The 7,119-nt window shown below is 41.3% G+C and overlaps 1 non-coding gene across 1 annotated transcript; it reads left to right on the top strand.

The window, feature by feature from the left end:
- Window positions 1-382: 382 nt before the first annotated feature.
- LOC120295213 lies at window positions 383-471 on the top strand. The gene has a single exon (XR_005552571.1). It is a non-coding gene; the product is annotated as a small nucleolar RNA snoR8a (small nucleolar RNA).
- Window positions 472-7,119: the final 6,648 nt, after the last annotated feature.

Here is a 7,119-nt window from a genome sequence, read left to right as displayed (position 1 = left end):
ATGGGCTTGATGCAATGGAAAGCCCGATTCGTGTTCCAGATTACAGAAGGCGAATTCCAATGGCGCCGCTAGGGTTTCGTGCAAATCTCTGTATTTATCCCCCCCGCATCCCTGCCTTGCCCTCCTCACAATCGCAGCGAGCGGCGCTTCTCGCTCGCTCATCTTTCCGCTTCTCTTCTCGCCGTGTCGTTGGTGACTTCGTAGATCCGCGTCTCCTTCGGTTTCGATTCTTATAGTCGCGTGGTTCGTTCAGTGCTCGAGCACTTTCCCATTTCGTTTGATCGATTTCGTCTCTGCAATTTCATGTTTGCGTCTGATAGATTGCTTTTGCGTGATTGTTTTCTTGATCGCGGACGAGATGTGTGAACTTGGGAAACTTGTTTTTGGTGCGATGATTATAAAAATTCCTCGTTCTGAATGCCATCGCCATGGCTTGACAGACACATTTACACCCATAGAATATGAGCACCTCTCATCAAAATTTCGTCTTTTTACTTTCGTCTTTTTACCGTTGGCGGAGTGAGAAAGTTCGGATCTTTTATAAGGGTTTTTCATTATACCGGGGCACTGGTTAGTGTATGAATGCAATTTATGTAAAAGGGTTGCAATTTCTAGGTCGTTCGTCGCAGGTTTTATGAGTAACATATCGAAATCCCTCTTGAAATAAGAGGAAAATGTGTTTGTATGTTGGAACTTTGGACCTTTTGAAAACCTTTACGCACTTTGGTTCGCTGTTGTGATGTTCTGTGAGGAGTTAAACGATGCTTTTTCACATGGCAGTTCTGCAGTAATTGCTTTGTGCTTGCTTTGACTCCTAAGATTGAGATTGGTGGTGTTTAAAGCCCTAATGCGGTCGAGTTCGTCGATGCATTAGGGTTACGCACGCCTCCATATTCGGTTGGATTTCCGCAGTCTACTGGAGTAACGTTGTGGCCTTAGCCATTTAACGAGCTAAGGGTTTTATGTTGATTGTTAATCTTGATCCTCGGTTTTAGTTACAATTGTGCTCTCTGAAGTTGGCATGGCTTCTGATTTTGCAAGTCAAACATGAGAAAAAAGGGTTTTGCATTTTGAAGTTTTTGGAGATATCATCATTTCTTTCTTGGTGATCCTTGTGTTGTACACCACCATGGGATAGATCATTCTCCATGTGCATTTGAAAGTCAAATAATTTATAACGTACTGCTTAAGCTGTTACCAGAAACCTTAGAATGTGCATGCGCATGTGCCTCTCCTGTTGCTCTGCAGTATGAATATGAAATCTTGTTGGCGCTATTATGAAATGTCAAGACCGCAAAGGAAATTATTTTTATCCTCTTTTTTTGAATAAAAGAGGATGGATGGATCAATTGAGAAGAGCTTCTTTGTCAAGAATGACAAGCTACTCATGGTGGCTGGGAGGAGGTGTGCAAAACATTCTGTAATGTCAAATTGTTCACGCGGTAGTTCCAATCGTATGTGCAAAGCATTCAATAACAGCGAAGGTGCTTAAAACAGCTCTGAATGAGTGAGGGTGGTCAAGGCCATCTTAGGGACAACCATGGCTGGGAAATCTTAAACCCAATGGTGAATTCGATGGTAAAACAGAGGGGAAAGAAATCAAGTCTAAGGAGATGTTGGCAAACGTTTTACAGTAACCGTACGACAAAAGCCTATGTTCTGGGTCTATGTACATGATGCGTTGGGTTTCTTCGATGTTTTAGGGGAGCTGAGAACATCAGATGGGTTAAGAAGAAGCAGAGTGCTCTGCTGAGTTGTTAAAGGAATTAAGTTGTGGATGGACAAGTCGATGAGGATTCTCGCAAAAAGTGCGAATGTGTTAGAAGTGTGAATATGTTAAATCGGCGCGATACTACATCGGAGGAGGATGGTGCATATTATATAGCAGAAACACAGGTCAAACATGAAATTGTCAGTATTTATCCCATGGATCTTGTCTGCTAAGTAAATACAAATTAAACCATGCCCTTAAGGCCTGTTTGGTTCAGTATTTATGCTCTTTAGGGTTCTAAAGGGGTATGGCTAAATGCAAGTGATGTTTGGTTCAATTTTTTGAGGATTTTGGGAATATGCAATTGCATCTTTGGGGAAAATGGAGGGGTAAAGGTTCATTGAGAACTTGCATTTTCGAAATACTTCATGCAGCCGGTGGAGAAGTCGATCGGACGCTAACAACCGCCGACCAAGGGGTTGCGCACGCCGACGACACATTGGCGACCACCGTGAGGGTCGCCCGACCATGGCGACTGTCACTAGACCTCAGGCGACTAATGGCCTGAATCGCATGACCTAGGCGGTCATCACTTGGGGTCATGGCCGTCTAGGGGCTAGATCCGCAGTGCGGTGACCGAGACTTCAAAAAAAAAAACAAATAGTTATTTTGTTTTTTTTTTTTTAATTTAATAAAAGCTTTTTACAAATGCAAATTTTATTAAACGGTATTTTGGCCAAAATTGTTTCTCAATGCAAATTTTACCAAATGATATTTGCATTTCGAAAAACCTCATTCACCCAAAAGTATTTGTAGTTTTGCAACTACAAATACTTTCCCCAAAAGCCGAAGCAAACGGGCCTAAGTCCCCTTGAATGAATAAATGGATGCCAATTACAAAGAAAGCCACCATAGCAGCAGAGATCCTTCTGTCCTAAAATTGTCGTTCCACGCACCCCAAACCCTTGAAAAAATTTTCCATAAACGGTTGAGATTTGTTCTTTATAACTAGATGCTCACCGGTCCTCGAGACCCGATTCTCGGGTTTTGCAGTACCCAAGAACATGTCCCAATTTGTTTACCCTTCCAAGTGCACCCTAAGAAACTCGGGTTCGACAAAAAGCTGTCTCTGGATATCGAAACTGAAAAAATTTCTCCCCAGGTACCCCAATCATTAGCCATTGGCCAAACGGGCATTCCCGTTACACATGTAGCAGAGTGAGTACCACAAACAACTGCATATATTTTCTGCTAGAAGCAGAATTGCAGTTCTCGTGTCTGCTTATGATGAACCGCTTGATGTGCAGGGACAGGACGCCAAATTTGTTCTGCCCTGTGGAGAACTAGCAACTAGTCTGACTGCTACTCCCTTTGGCAGCAAAGACGAATGGACCACCTACGAGCGTGGCAGCACGGTGGGGAACAAGTCACACCGTTTTCCATTAGATCATAAATTTGAGCTTGTCATAAGCAAACTTATCGCTAGTTTATACTTTGGACATTTGCTATCTCATGTAACCTGACTTCTGACTTCTGGTATGCTGGTGGAGTTGTATCGAGACGGGCTCGTACACCTAAGGATAGATTGAATAATTACAATTCAAACCCAACATTCCGTATAATAGACAGGTAGTTACACCTGTCACCGATCTCCATCCTTATGCTGGCAAAGGAGAAAAAGATAAAAGGATGCATGGGCCATATGGTGTCGCCATAATGATATGCTTCTTGTAAACGACGGTCTGAGGGGAGGGTGCTGGCGGGGGCCGTACCCTCTTGGTAGGGTACTTGATGGTTAGTGTAATTTCTTATCGTAATTTTTTTCCAAACACAAATTTTTAATCTTCAAAACGTACAAGTGTCTCCCTGCCGCCAAGTGACGAAATTCATGTTATGGAACATGCCTCTGCCAACTCCTGCAATAAACCTGATTGGCTGCCTGCCTTACCTGATGAGGTTTTCTTATCAAGAAATGGGTGACTCAAATGCTACTAGTCCCTGTTTTAGATAGAACAGTTCTGAATCAAACCTCTATCAGACGTTGATGTCCCATTGAGAGAGGAAGGCATGGCCACCAAAGGAGCAGCTGTATCTAGGGGTGATGGGATTTAGAATGAGTAGGTTCCAAACCTAAACCTTGTACACAATCCTATTATAATTAGTTCTTTTTTTTAAGACCATATGCCCAATCCTATTTGTGCTTAACCCTGTTTTAGAATCACCCTATTTTTTTTTGGAAACCCTGTTTTCACTTGAACCTATTTTACGACTTCAAATTTTACATTGATGAATGAGAAAACTGTGCTCGTTTTGTGTTTACAGCCTTGCAATGAGTACTGAGGACTGCTTTGGTGGGTCTTCCTCTTCTTCTTTTGCTCACTTTAGTTTTTTGGGAGCGAAGAGATGGATTCGTGTGTTCTACTAGTTGAAGAAACAATTAACCCCAAACAGTTAATTTCAAATCTAGCGCCATCGACAGCAAAAGCAACAACATCAACGACAAGACCCATATGAACAAAAAATGCAAACTTTTCGCTAAGCCTAGACCATCTCACACGTGCGAAGGCTCGCACAAAGTAGGGGTGTGCGACCAGACCCGGTATATCTGGGAACCGAACTAGCCCACCCAAAAAATTGGGTTGGGAACCGATTCTCGTTGAAATTGGTCCGAGAACCGGTTCCCAAAATTCGGAACCGGTTTAAACCGGTCAGGGAATCGGGTCCAATTGATTACCCACCTAGAAACAAGTTCCTAGACCGGTTTTAGAACAGGTTTGGGAACCGATTTTGTAAGTATAGGTTAAAAACCCTATTTTTTCCCCTTATTTATATTCTTACTCTTGCAATCATACATCGTTTTTCCTTTTGATTCTCTCAAACATGCACGGCAATCCTCTTTCGTCATTCCTCTTCCTCACTTGCTTCCCTCCCTCATTGACTCCCTCTCGCACCGTCTGACGGACGGATGGTGTTCGTCACCACCAAATTCTTGTGTACCACGTGAATTAGCTCGCCTATTTTCTCTTTTATAGGAGGAGTTATGCTTGCATAAATGAATAATTTCATATAATATTTGTGAAAATAAGACTAATATTATACCTATGTTTATTGTTAATCCTTTACCTTATGATTTTATTCATTACAATTAACCCTATGGATCTTTAATTGTATTTATTTATTACAAATGCTTAATGTTTCGATACAAATTAGGAGGATTACGTTATTTTCTCGCGTATTAATATAAAATTCGAAGCCATATAGGATATTAGAATATTATAGAACAAGTTCCAATGGAAATAGAATTGACCTTGGAACCGGACTGGAAAAATTAGGTGGGTTAGATACATGATCCAATACAAACAAGATTAGGTACATGGTCAAAAAAAAAGGCAACGGTTATAATGAAGTGCATTAAAGTCAAGTCGGGACCCTATCCACCCTGGACCTGATCATCCCTAGCACAGAGGATTACACGGAGGAAGTCCAAGCCTTCTTGCGCATGCGAAGGCTCATGGCATGCACAACAAGGTTTGCTAAGTCTAAGAGCAGCAGATCGCTGCCCCTGTCTTCACCCGACATGCTCGCCAAGAAGGCCCAAGCACAAGTCACCACCACCACCGTTCAATGGGAAGGCTAAGGGGCGAGAGCTCAGCAGATCTGCCCATCTCCATGATTTCGCAGAGCCTCGACATGGCAACGATTCACCCGACACCAAAGCTCTCCGAGTTCTACAACTTCTTCTCTCTTTCCCAACTTACCCCACCCATTCACAATGAGCTCCCATATGAACAAAAAAACACAAACTTTTCCACCGATATGATAAGAAATCTTGCTCAGGAAAGCACCCCCAAAGAACAAGAGAAGAACCCAAGTTCAATCCGAAAGAAAAGTCTAGAAAAACCGAGGAAATTCAGGAGCTTATAGATGAGGGAGTCGGCAATGGACAAAACAAAGTGAGAGGAAGCCGGCAATGGACAGTGCGACCATGAGCAAATGATGGAGGAAAGGAGTGAGGAAGAGAAATTAAAGAATGAAGAAGGGAAAAGCGCCATGCGAGTTTGTGCGAGATAAGAAATTAGGGGAAGAAAATAGGGTTTTGGATTTTTGGGGTTGGACTAACAAAATCGATTCCCAAACCATTCTAATTGTGATCCGATTCCCAAATGGGTATTCACTCGAAATCGATTCTTGACTGGTTTAAACCAATTTCAAATTTTGGGAATTGATTCTCAAACCGGTTTCAACAGGAACTGGTTCTCAGCTATGTTTTCCAAATGAGTCGGTCCAATTCCTGGATATATGTTCGATCCAACTGCACACCCCTAGTTGTATCCCAAATATAAGATCAAACCTTCCTTTTATCTAACATAAGATGCTCCATCACATTATGAACATTGCACAAACTAAAACTTAAATGGTATTGTGAGTAAGACTTTGGGTGTGTTTGTTTCAGAAAAAATTTCATTTAGAAAAAAATGCTTTTGAAAAATCATATTCCAAAAAAATGTTCTCCCATTCTTAGATTAGGGAATTCATTTTCTTAATTATTTCTTTAATTGTTAATATTTTTCCATCGATGGTTATTTTCAACAAATCAAACATATGAAAGTCTAAAAAATTAATTCGCAGAAAAGCCCTTCAATCAAGCAAGTACAGTCTTAATGAACTTTGCAATGAAGTGTGGGATGTGTTTGAAAAGGAAATTTTTCCTCCTAAGTAGTTTTATTGATTTTCGATCTTCACACGTTTAATTTATTCACCATGATCAATCACTGAGAAACAATCTACGATTAAAGAAAAGGCACATACTTAACGTCACAAAAATGAATTCTTTAACCTGATAAAAAGGAAAACATTTTCTTGAATAATAATTTTCTAGAAAATTATTTTCTTTTGCCACTTGCACAAATTATTCAATGACTTAGAATCGAAACCCCACATGGAATCCTCAGATACTCCAATTACGTATATGTTCCGACTTCAAGTACCAAAAAAAATTTTAGTATTACCAATTTTTTGGAGACCGCAAGCGCTACTTGTCACTTTCCCACAAAAGGTACCCTATGCACAAAAAGATGAAGAGGCTGTGGCCTCCACAAACTACAGCTGCTATGAAAATAACTCAATTGATGCTCTACAAATTTCTGGGACCTTCCCAACCACAGTTGCGTTTTTCTTCTAACTCGAGTCGGACCACAGGCCAGATCATTCAATGGCACAGGGTCCATTGCTGTCAATGCATTGAGTAAGAAAATACTTCTCAATCATGAGAAAAGACCCATGAGTTTTGCCGTGGAGTCACGAGCTTTTTTGCATACATCGAGCCCTGCCATTGGGACTTAATCACTGGGGGGACCCGTCATTGTGTGTAACTCCACCTGCAAGGTCCCTGTGATTCACCAATACCA

The sequence above is a fragment of the Eucalyptus grandis genome, chromosome 6 (genome assembly GCF_016545825.1).
Source record: "Eucalyptus grandis isolate ANBG69807.140 chromosome 6, ASM1654582v1, whole genome shotgun sequence".
Classification (NCBI taxonomy): Eukaryota; Viridiplantae; Streptophyta; class Magnoliopsida; order Myrtales; family Myrtaceae; genus Eucalyptus; species Eucalyptus grandis.
This window is presented reverse-complemented; position numbering and strand designations above follow the sequence as displayed.